Source organism: Lygodium microphyllum, chromosome 30 (assembly GCF_053477565.2).
Source record: "Lygodium microphyllum isolate KBCC chromosome 30, Lygodium_microphyllum_v1.1.10, whole genome shotgun sequence".
Taxonomy (NCBI): domain Eukaryota; kingdom Viridiplantae; phylum Streptophyta; class Polypodiopsida; order Schizaeales; family Lygodiaceae; genus Lygodium; species Lygodium microphyllum.
The window spans coordinates 45,063,860-45,076,158 of record NC_141164.1 but is presented as its reverse complement, the minus strand read 5'-3'; positions in this window follow the sequence as shown (position 1 = coordinate 45,076,158).

Below are 12,299 nucleotides of genomic sequence, written 5' to 3'. Positions count from 1 at the left end.
GTCAATGCAGAGTCTAAGTGTAACATCCTTTTTCTCGAAGAGGACAGTAGGCACTCCCCAAGGTGAATTACTTGGGCAGATAAATCCTTATTCTATCGGTTGCCTCAGTTGTTCCTTAAGCTCAATAGCTTTAGGAGTAGATATTTTGTATGGTTGTTTTGACACTGGCTCGGCTCCAAGAATCAAATTTATTTCATGATCAACCTCATGCTTTGGAGGTAATTGAGTCAATTCTTCTCAAAAGACATCCTTGAAGTCATTGATCCAGGAAGGTAGAGTGCCTTCATTAGTCTTTTTGACCTTATTCAACCAGATCATGTAGATTGGTTGACCTTTCTTCAATCCCTTCTTGAGTTGACTTGCCTTGGCTAGTTGGACTCTAGTTCTTCTAGCTTTCCCATATGCCTTTACGGTTTCTCCTTCCAAGTCTTGAAAGATTATTTCCTCTTCAGCACATAGAATTTGGGCTTTGTTATTCTTGAGCCAATCCATTCCCAGAATGCAATCGTAGCATCCTAGTGGTAGGATTCAAAATTTTGCTTCAGTTATATGGCTATCTAACTCAAATTGAAGTTTCCCTAGAGTTTCGGTTGAGGCGATTTCCTTCCCATAGATGCAATCTTTTAATTGTCTTGGGTGCAAGAAAGGAATGCGTGCTACCACAATCAATTAAGATTATAAATGACGTACCTTTGTAAGTAGCTGAAGACTGAATTACTGAACATTGGTGGTCCGCTCCTTTCCTTTCCACGGTAGCATGAATGTATCCTCTTTCAATTTCTTCACCTAATGTGCATTCCTCGGGTCGTCCAATCATGGTATTTATCCGAGCACCAGCTGTTCTTCCATGCCCATGGCCTAGGTTGTTGTTTCTGTTTCCTTGGCCTCTTCCACGAACCGAGTTTGGGCTTGGATTTTGAGGACAGTTAGGACAATTTTCCCTTAGGAGTCTAGTCCTTCCGCACTGGTAGCAATGCTTGATTCCTATCCCATTTGGTCCTTGGGTGATTGCATTAGCTCTACCAGGGTAGCCCCTTCCATAGTTGCTTATTGGATGGTTCCTTTGGCCATTTTAAGTGATTTCCTTGGCCATAAGTTTTTCTCACATAAGAGCATCTTCGAGAGTCGTTGGTCTCATTGATTCAAGGAGAGTATCCAAAGGTGGATTTAGTCCTTGGAAAAACCTTGCAATCTGTTGAGATGTTGTCAATGGGGGTGCATATTTGTGTAGACTCACAAACTTAGAATAGTATCCTTCCAAGGTTAGGCTTAGTTGTTGTAAGTTGTATAATTCATTCATCTTGATCAATTCAAAAGATAGGGGAAGATAACTTCCTTTTATAGGTTCTTTGATCTCCTCCCAAGTTTGGGAAGCTTCTATTGCCCCTTTATCTTAGCAAAATTGTTTCCACCAAAGCTTAGCTTTGCCAGTAATACGAAGATGAGCAGTCATGGACTGATTTGGAACAGTAGTTTTAGTGGCTAGGAAATAGTCGTCCAAAGCCTCAATCCAAGATTTTGCATCTTGCTGCACCTTGGGTCCTTCACCGATAAACCTAGGTGTTTGTGTCTTCTTGAGAAGAAGCTTCTTCTCTTGGAGTTCCTTGTATGTTTCATCAATTCATACCAATTGGCGATCCTGATTATCTCCGTAACTTCTTTATTACAAAACGAGGTGGTTTGGCCTTCATCTCTAGGGATTGATAAGATTTTGGGAGATTTGGATACTCTGGAAGCTCATACTTTTTTTTTGACTTTACAATCTCGATAAGGGTGATCCTATCAAGAGGGATAACCTTTGTACATTGGTCATATACCCAATGATGTAGGGTCATTGGCTTCCCATTAATTGTCATAGTATTATTAACCCTTTGTCCTTCAAATAAAAACATCGAACTAGTTTTAGTTCTTCAAGCCATTTCAACAACTTGAGATGGACTTTCACATCTTTGTACTACAGAGTTGAGTCTAAGTACTGGTAGGGTCATCTTGTCCCGAGATTCAGGCCCCTTCGTAAGTTTAAACAACTCCATAGACAAGTCTTCTCTAAGATAGCCAATATGCTCTCTCTTAATTCCAACATGTTTGACTGGCAAACATTGGAGTACATGATCTCAAAAATAACTCGCATAAAGCGTACTTCATCATTAACTTGTCAAAGTAGCTCAATTATCATCATAAGCTCATAACTCACACTCTCCTAAATTAATAACGAGACTTTATATTTATGAAAAGTATTTACAAATATGTATTGATCATACTATGATCTACCAATACATCATCTCATGGATCCTTTCCTCATGAAAAGTATCACGGTCTATACTATCATATCTCGGTGGATTCTCATGTACATGGCAAACAACATAATATGGTGGTTCTTGGGAATGACCAAAACATCCCGTACCAAAATAAGGCCTTCTTGGCACTACAACAACTCTCTCATGTGGTACTATTTGTAGCACTTTTCGATATACCCACAAGGTTTCAAGTATAGGATCATCCCCAATGTCTAGTAACCATTCAACAAAGGCACTGAACAAAAGGTATATCTTAACTATCCTTATTTGTTCAACCCATCAAATCCTCCATAGCTTGTAATGAAGAAGGATGTTATGCCCGCGATATATCTCCATATCTGACCTATTCCTTGGCCAAAAATCTTTCATGTACCATGAGTTAGGATAGGGTTGTAATACAATTGGAGGAATAAAGATCATCTCCATTATCTGAAATATAGCCTTGTGGTATGAGAAATTATTCGACCCAAGGCTACTTAATGCATGATGGAAAAAATATCCCGCAAACGTGTAGCTTCCTCATCGCTAAGCTCCTGTGTGGGCACCATGTGTATGCTAGTGTTAGTGCAAGATAATCGACAACAATTTTCTTTCAACAAGTGTGGTTATTTTATTAATTCCTTTTATACATTGACTACTTAACCTTACACTTAGAGCTCTTTTGAAACCTAGGTTCTGATAACATGCGTGAGGTACCTCCTCCAATAGACTTGGAGGAGTCCTCTTAGTAGTCGGCTAAAATTCATATCCATGCACATTACCATCATGTCTCCCCATGGGAAACCTTGGACTTAATTGAATATGAGAATCTCAATTCTACTTCACAGGGGAAGCGTGGACAAGTCACCCCTAACAACAATCTAACACCCACCTAAGAAAGACCACTTTGTAATCAATCAAAGGTAGGAGTGAGGTTAACACCACACTTGGTTCAAAGAGAGTGAGAGATGGGGGAGAGTGTAACTCAATCCCCCTACCCATAAGGTAAAATCTCAGCTCCGGCCCCCTATTACGGTGTTAAACCTACTAACTAACCCTACCGTTATTGGGAGGGTCACGATTTAATCAGCTCTATCTAATGTTGGAAAGTTACCTGACTTGTCGGGGGTCCACCAAACGATAGGCATTTAGTCATCAGGATCAAAGCCTCCCACTTTCCTCAATTGGGTTTGCTTAGTTTTCTAATTAGCAAAGCATACTACCACACTATTTGGACATATAATATCATCTTCCTTTTATTACTCCATTAAACTAGGTTCCTTAAACTCAATTTTTAGCACATAACAAACAATTTGAAAATCGTATACTTTATTTCACCATCACTCCGTAGAGTGGTACAAAATCATCTTTTCAGAAAGACATCATCCACCCAGGACCTTCCAATCCCTCAGGATTGGGTTGTATGTAATCGCACTCCATCTACGGTCAATAGGGAATTTACTGGCTCAAAGTCCCTCTAATCTTCCCTGAGCGTGTGGAGCCATCCTATATAATAGGGGCACTTACCACTTGGCCCTTTTCCCTCTGAGGTGCTCGAGTGATCAAAAACCAAAAACACCTACAGATGAGTTTTTCCACACTCTACAGAGAGTGTTAAGGAGCATTGGGTTGAGGATCCCAATGTCCCAAACCACCACAATCCACAACTCGTCTGCCAAGTGTACAAGCCCGGAATCATAAGAGCTATAACTCATCATTCACAAATCCAAAAGCTGTCATAACCATAAAACATTTTTAACACGGTTGTCAATATATACAATGCATAGAATCTATCCCCTTCATTAATTTTCGTGTTTCTTCCTAAAAAGCATTTGATAATACTAACATACTTTTACAAGTTTAAGTAAGTTCTAACTAATCATGCTCCTTTTCTTATGTACTAACCTGATTATCTCCATTTGGCCATCCATGGTGATTATGATTTATAGCCACAACCTCGATTTGATGGAATTATTGGTCCTTCAATTTGAATGGATTCGGGGTTCATTTCCACTTGCGCTTTAGCATACTGTTGAGTTTCCTCAATAGCGGTCACTTCTTCGTGTTGGTGAGCATGACCTCACTCAACACCTTGGGAGCCATGGAAGAAACTTGATGGATTCGAGCAACACTTCCATCTAGGGGTGGAGAGAGAGAGAGGCTAATTGCAACAAAGCTCTTCACATCAATAGCAAAGAGACTTCTACACGGGTCATTGTGTGTGTCTGTTTGTATGTTAGGGTATGTCAGACATGCCGCTCTACCCCTATTTATATAGTAACTTAGAGGGGGGATAAAGAGAGGATGCTTGCTTTTTAGAAAATTTTTATGACGTCGACAAAGAGAGAGCACTTTCTTTTAGCATTTTTTATGACATCATTGATGACGTCAGGGAGAGGCTCCATTTTTGTAGCACAAAGATAAAAATTGACATGCAGCGTCACTCCAAGGTGGTGACCAAGGCATAAACCTTAGCATCTTGGCCTTGGCATACTTGGAAACAAGCTACAAAGGCTTTGTTGGCACCGTTGACTGCGTGCTCCCACTAGCTTGTAGGGAAATCTCCCCGGGAGGTTACCCATCCTAGCAGTGTCGTCACCCAACTACACTTAACTACCAAGTGACTATCCACTAGGCTGGTTCTTTTTGTTGTTCTATACTACAAACATAGTTTTAATAAGCTAGTCTTGGGAGGGTTTCCCAAGTCTTTCTTCCCTGAACTAGCATATAATACCTCGTTAATAATAACAATTATCTTAATAAGTAGAGTCAGTTTCATAATTAGAGCTAGTTTTTTAAAAATATGCAACACATCAATTTTCTTTGGAATGTATACGCACATTGTTTATTAAAATAAACTAAGTAATGGGGACATTACGAGTGCAAAGTCAAAATTTCTAAAATCAACATGGTGATCACTCAAGATATGGAAGTTGAAGAAGAAGAGGAATAAAAGAGCAATTTACTTCATGTTAATGCTTATCCAATGGTGGAAGAAATGCATGAAAAATAGGATGTTGCCAATGAGAAATTTTATGATCGTATGGAAAGTTTTCCATTTGATTTGGGTAGCACCAATGATTCATATTCTTCCTTATGTGCTATCTCACATGATGTATGGATGGATTGCAAAGGAGAAAATACACTTAGACTCAAAGGTATCATTAATGGCAAGATTGCACATGTTCTTGTGGATATGGGCAATAATCATAAATTCGTAAATACCAACTCCTTGAGCAGTCTAAAGTTGCTACCTATTGATGTGGAATCATCCTTGTGAATACAAGTTGCAAATGGTGCCTACGAATCTAGTAAAGAAGTATATCTATGTACTTCTATTGAATTGTCTCTTGCTTGCACAATACAAGTGGATTTGATCACTTTCGATATAGGATCAATTGATGTTGTTATTGGCTATAATTGACTGAAAACTCTTGGTAAATTTACTTTGGACTTAGAAAAAAAGTAAATGGAATTTAATTGGCAAGAGCAGCAAATAGAATTGAAGATCCTTGACCATGAACACATAGAGTTCATCTCCATGAAGAAATTGCACAAAAAAAATCAATGCCAAGTCATGTATCTTTACTCTTTTGCTTACAAAAGTAGATGAAGATCAGTCATCACACCAAATCAACCATCTTCTTCTCCAAAGAAAAGGGACCTAAGATTGGAAGAGCTATTAGAGGAATATAAGGATTTGCTTCAACCACCATCATCCTTACCTCCTAAATGAGAGATTGACCATCCTATCAACTTGTTTTCTAACACAAAGCACATCAACAAACCTCCCTATTTCTTATCTAAGTTTGAGAGGGAAGAGGTGGTTAAAAAGTCAAAGAGTTGTTATAAATGGGCTTAATTGAGCCAAGTCAATCATCGTTTTCCTTTCCCATACTCTTGGTCAAGAAGAAGGATGGATCATTTCATATGTGCATTTATTATAGGGATTTGAATAAGTAAATGGTTAAGAATAGGTATCCTATTCCCGCATTGATGATCTTTTGGATGATATTAAGGATGCAAAGTATGCACCAAAATAGATCTTTGTTTGAGTTACCATTAAATTTGAATGAAGGACGAGGATAAGTTCAAAATAGCCTTTTGGACTAAAATGGAATTATATTACTTCTTGGTTATGCCTTTTGGGATTTCTAATGCACTCGCTACTTTTCAAGCCCTTATGAACAAAATATTACAACCGTTCTTATTCAAAATAGTCCTTGTTTTTTTTAATGATATTCTTGTTTATAGCAAGTCCAAGGATGAGCAATTAAAGCATGTATGGGGGGTCTTTGATACCTAAGAAGACACTCACTCTTTGCCAAGATGACCTCTTTCATGGAAGATGAAGTGGAGTACTTAGGTCATATTGTGGGAGAGCAAGGAATTAGAGTGGATCCAAGCAAGGTGAAATGTGTCAAAGAATAGCCTATCCCTATGAATTTGACATCTTTGAGAGAATTCCTTGGATTTTCTTCTTTTTATAGGAGGCTCATTAAGAATTATGCTCATGTGGTAGCTCCATTAATGAATAGGCTTAAAAAAGAAACTTTCTATTGGGACTCCATAGATAGTTAACAAAAGTTTTAATGAGCCAAAATATGTTCTAATTTTAGCACCTATTCTTACTGATGCTAGGAGGCATATTCCATGGTGGATTCCATGAGGTTTTGCGGTGGATTCCGTAAAATTTTATTATCGGGGCTCATACACAATGTGGATTCTTTGTGCGAAAAGTCGATGGGGATGCCTATCCTTTTCAGGCGTTTTGTTAATTTAATGTGTAAGTGGGTGATTCCATAGTGGGTGATTCTGCAAAATACATATTTAAATTAATAAACTTTTATGAGTTTAGAGTGCGCACTCGTAATAAATTAAGGTTAGGATTGATTTCTAACCAATTTATTGATGTAGCTGAAGACTGCTAGGTATTCACTTTTGTCGATTTAATTGTATTATTTTTCAAACAATTGTGAATGCTTCAGTTGATGTGTAGAGCAAGCAATGGTGGCATTGGGAAGCATTGGAGGATAGCGTGTATTCAAATTATCATCAATTTTTTATGGGCGCGTATCTTAGGCATGGCGCCTATATTTTATCACGCTTATTTACTAAAGCGCTTGATTATTACTTTTGTATGCGCATGGCCGCACGATTTAAATATTTGTATTGGATGTTGTATTTGGGTACTGCCTGACTTCTTGGGTGCCCAATAGCTTTAATTCTTTAGTGGCACAAAAGCAAACACAAAAGCTAAAGCGTGCTAATTGTAAATTGGGCTATTTTTTGAGCTTGGAGATGAATAATATATAAAATACATGCTTTGTGGAGCGCTCACACAGGGCATGGAGGGAGATTGCACCCAATTAGTCTCTTGCTTCATGTCGTGCAAGCTTCTTCATTGTTTTTTGTGCAAAAACTAGAGTTCTTTTGTTCTTGGGGACCTTCTGATGCTCACTACGCATGCATACGACGTCCGATCTATGCACCAGTGGTATCAGAGCGAAGCTGAGATCGAGAGCTTCCAATCGCTTACCATCTCGCGCGAAGGCGGAGCTCCTGGAACGATCAAGCTCTACAGTCAATCTCGTGGCAGACGGTCGATACCAGCGTGTTCCTTGCAGTCAAGAACTCCCTGCTGTACACTCAGATAGCGAGGGACCAGCCTCTGGTGGAGGACCACGTGAAAAGATCCTTCAAGAAGTCGTTGGTTCTTTCTTCTCAGATAAGAAATTCTCCACTATAGCTTTCAAAGCTTTAAGGATAAGCTATAAGGCTTTAAAAAGAAGCTTATTAAAAGCTTTACAATCTGTTTTTATCCGTCTATGGCAGCAGCATGAACTGGCCATCGTCAAATCAGGCGAGGACATACTCAGGTCCTCAAAATCCAAGCTAAGTCATAAAAGCTTAAAGCTCCAAGCCCTCTAAGTTACCCAAGTCAATAAGGTCCTACAAGTCATCTTCAACAACTATCATGAAGGCAATTCATATTCAACAACTCATGAATCAGTCTACTACCCTCTGGAAGCCCCTGTTCACACCTGTGAACTGACAAAAGCAGATTACAGCAATCAATCATCAACACGCAGACTATACACAGACTATACGCAGTCTATACGCAAAATTAGTTTCTTGGAAGACGATTATGACATCAAATTTTGCAATCGTAAAGGAGAAATACTACAAAAGCCAAACTAAAATATATATATACAAGCCTTGTAAACCCGCCTTTGAGCTACGCTCATCCCACTAACAAGGTTTCGAGTGTGTGAGATCTTTTGGAATTTTGTAGGATGATTGATCAAAACATGGACGATCTTATGGCTGAAGGTGATCTACTTGAACCAACAATGGAGCAAAAGTTGGATTTGATTATGATGCAGCTACAAGAGGAACAAAGAGCACGACAAGCTTTGCAATCTCAATTGGCCAATCTGCAACGATCTACCACCGACCAAGATGGATTGCAACCTGAAGATCTTATACGACGTACCATTGATGCAACACTTGAAGCGCAATCTATTCGCAAAGAAACAAAGATAAGTAAAAGAAACTCCAAATTTGGTACTTTCAATGGATCACGCAATGAAAAGACTGTACTTGCTTTTATCAGTCAATTTGATGATTATTTCCATGAAGAAACATATGCTGAGAAAGACAAAATTAAATGTGTCACTAACCATTTAGTTAACCAAGCATCCTTATGGTGGACTGTGGTCCGCAAGAGCGTTGATCGTCCCACTACTTGGGAGACTTTCCGAAAGAAATTTTTGCAGAATTTCCTTCCTCCCCAATTCCACGAAAAGGCAATCAAGCAATGGGATCTTCTACAACAAAGGGATCGCGAACCTATTTCCCAATATACTGAACATTTCTAGAATGCCCTATTGCAACTACGTATGCTCGAAGATGTACCTGAAGCAACTCATAAACGCAAGTTTATGTCTGGCCTACTTGGACATTTTTATACGAAGTCAATATGTTCAAGCCAACAACCCTTGAAGATGCAATTTCCTTGGCCCATGATACTGAAGACAAAATTCGCGGACGAGACAAGGCTGGATTCCTAGGTACGAGATATAATGGAACACAAGAGGTGCATAATTTAGAAATTAAAATTGGTGATTATATTGAACGAAGAAATTTCTTAGTTGTACCTTTGCAGTCTAGTGATATTATCTTAGGAATGCCCTGGCGTCATCATTACAATCCTGATATATATTATTCTACGCATTCAATTAAAATTTATTTTCAAGGAAAACAAATCACACTGCATGGTATGCACGCTTCCAATAATTTTCCGTTGCTTACTCATACTCAAGCTAAACGTGCATTACGTAAAAGTAGCAAATCTTATTTAATATGGATGAACGAAATTCAAGCTAAAGAAAAACAGATGCATCCTAGGCACATATAATTTCTTTCCCAATTCCAAGATTGTTTTGCTGTTGATTTACCACCTGGATTACCACCTTCACGTCTTGAAGATCATAAGATAGATTTAATTCCTAGAACACAACCACCATGTAAACACCATATAGACATAACCAAATTGAACAGAAAGAAATTCAAAACCAAATAGAAGAATTGCTTAATAGAGGATTAATTAGGCCTAGTAGTTCTCCATTTGGTGCACCTATCTTATTAGTGAAAAAGAAAAATAATACCTATCGCATGTGCATTGATTATCGTGCCCTAAATAAAATTACTGTTAAGAATAGATACCCGATTCCTAAGGTATATGATCTTATGGATAAGCTACAAGGATATGCTATATTCAGTAAGATAGATCTTAAATCTGGATATCATCAAGTAAGATTGGACAAATCTGATATATTCAAAACTGCATTTAGAACACAATTTGGACACTATGAATTTCTGGTTATGCCTTTCAGTTTAACTAATGCACCAGCCACATTCAGTCGTATGATGAATCGCATATTCCTGAAACATTAGCATTGTGTCATTGTTTTATTTGATGACATATTAGTTTTCAGTAAAAATGAGAATGAGCATTATGAACATTTGTCTTTGGTTTTTAAGTTATTAAAAGACAATCAATTATATGCTAATCCAGAAAAGAGTGAATTCTTCTAAACAAAAATTGAATATCTCGGATATATTATTTTATCAAAAGGTATTAAAGTTGGCCCTAAAAAGATAGAAGCAATTTTAAATTGACCGATACCTAAAAATGTGCATGAATTACGTTCTTTTCTAGGTCTTGCTAGCTTTTACAGACAATTTGTGAGAAATTTCTCATTACTTGCAATACCTTTGACAAAACTCTTAAAGAAATGTATCGTGTATAATTTGTCTGACAATCAACAAAAATATTTTGATTTGCTGAAACATGCTTTAACTCATGCTCTTGTATTACAATTACCTGACTTCAATAAACTATTCTTCTTAGTAGTTACTGACGCTAGTGCATCTTGGATAGGAGCAGTCCTTATGCAAGATTCTCATCCCATAGCCTACTCTAGCTGCAAACTCAAACCATCTGAACTTAAATATTCTACCTATGACAAGGAATTGCTAGCCGTAGTACAAGCCTTACGTCAACGGAAACATTATTTAATGGAATCTGAATTCATGATCAAAACTGACCAACAAAGCATTAGAAATCTCCTTAGTCAATCACAAATATCTGACCGACATATTAAATGGGCTGCTTTTATTCAAAGTTTTCATCCCCTTATACAATATCAACCTGGAAAAATGAATGTTGTTGCTGATGCTTTGAGTAGAAAACCGGCAATTCAAAATATTTCTATGATATCATTTGATTCCCTTATTCCTATGAAAGATACTTATCACCAAGATCCTACTTTTCAAGTTGATTGGAATAAATTAGTTGTAAATAATTGGATTCCTATTGATTCATTGTCTTACACTAATGGATTTATGTTTTATGAAAAAAGATTATGTGTGACTGTTCCATTTCGATCTTTTGTTTTGCATGAAATTCATTGTCCTCCATATCAAGGTCATAGAGGAATTATATCTACTTTGCATACATTGATTGAAGATTTTTATTGGCCACATATGGACACTGATGTATCTAATTTTGTATCTGAATGCCTAATTTGTCAACGAGTTAAAAGACACCATGGTAAACAATATGGTTTACTAATGCCATTATCCATTCCATCACGACCATGGGAACAGATTTCAATGGATTTTATCACTGGTCTACCTAACACTAAATCTAATCATGATATGATTTGGACTGCTGTAGACAGGTTTAGCAAACAAGCATATTTTATTCCATGCAAGAAAACCTTAATTGCATCTCAAGCTACTCAATTGTTTTTTAAAACAGTTTTTACTAACTATGGTTTACCAAAAGTCATTATTTTTTATCGTGATTCTAGATTCTGCAATAATTTTTGGATTACTTTGTTTGCTAACTTAGGAACAAAGATTGATTTTTCATCTGCATTTCATCTTGAAACAAATGGTCAAACAGAAGCTACTAACAATACTATTTTAGATATTTTGCGTGCTTACACAATTTCAAAACCACACACATGGGATACATATCTACATTTACTTCAGTTTGCATATAATAACACACCACATACAGCTACAAAGAAAGCACCATTTGAAATTATTTATGGATATCGATTGCCTACACCTGTTACATCATTATCAAACAAAATTCAGACTGCTGATGATATTGCTAACATGCATACTACTATTTTCGATGAAGTTAAAGATATGATTGCCAAAGCCCAGCAATCATACACAAAACAAGCAAACAAGAAAAGAAAAGCTATGAATTTTAAAGTTGATGATTATGTTTGGTTAAGAATTGAAAAACGAAGATTACAAAGTGTAGATAAACATCCCGTTGTCAGACCATTCAAGATCATACACAAAATCAATGACAATGCATTTAAACTAGAATTACCACAATATTGGAAAATCCACAACACTTTCCATATCAGTTTATTACAACCTTTTAGAGGAAAACTACCTGTACACCCTGTCTATGAAAACCCTCCTTTGCTAGAT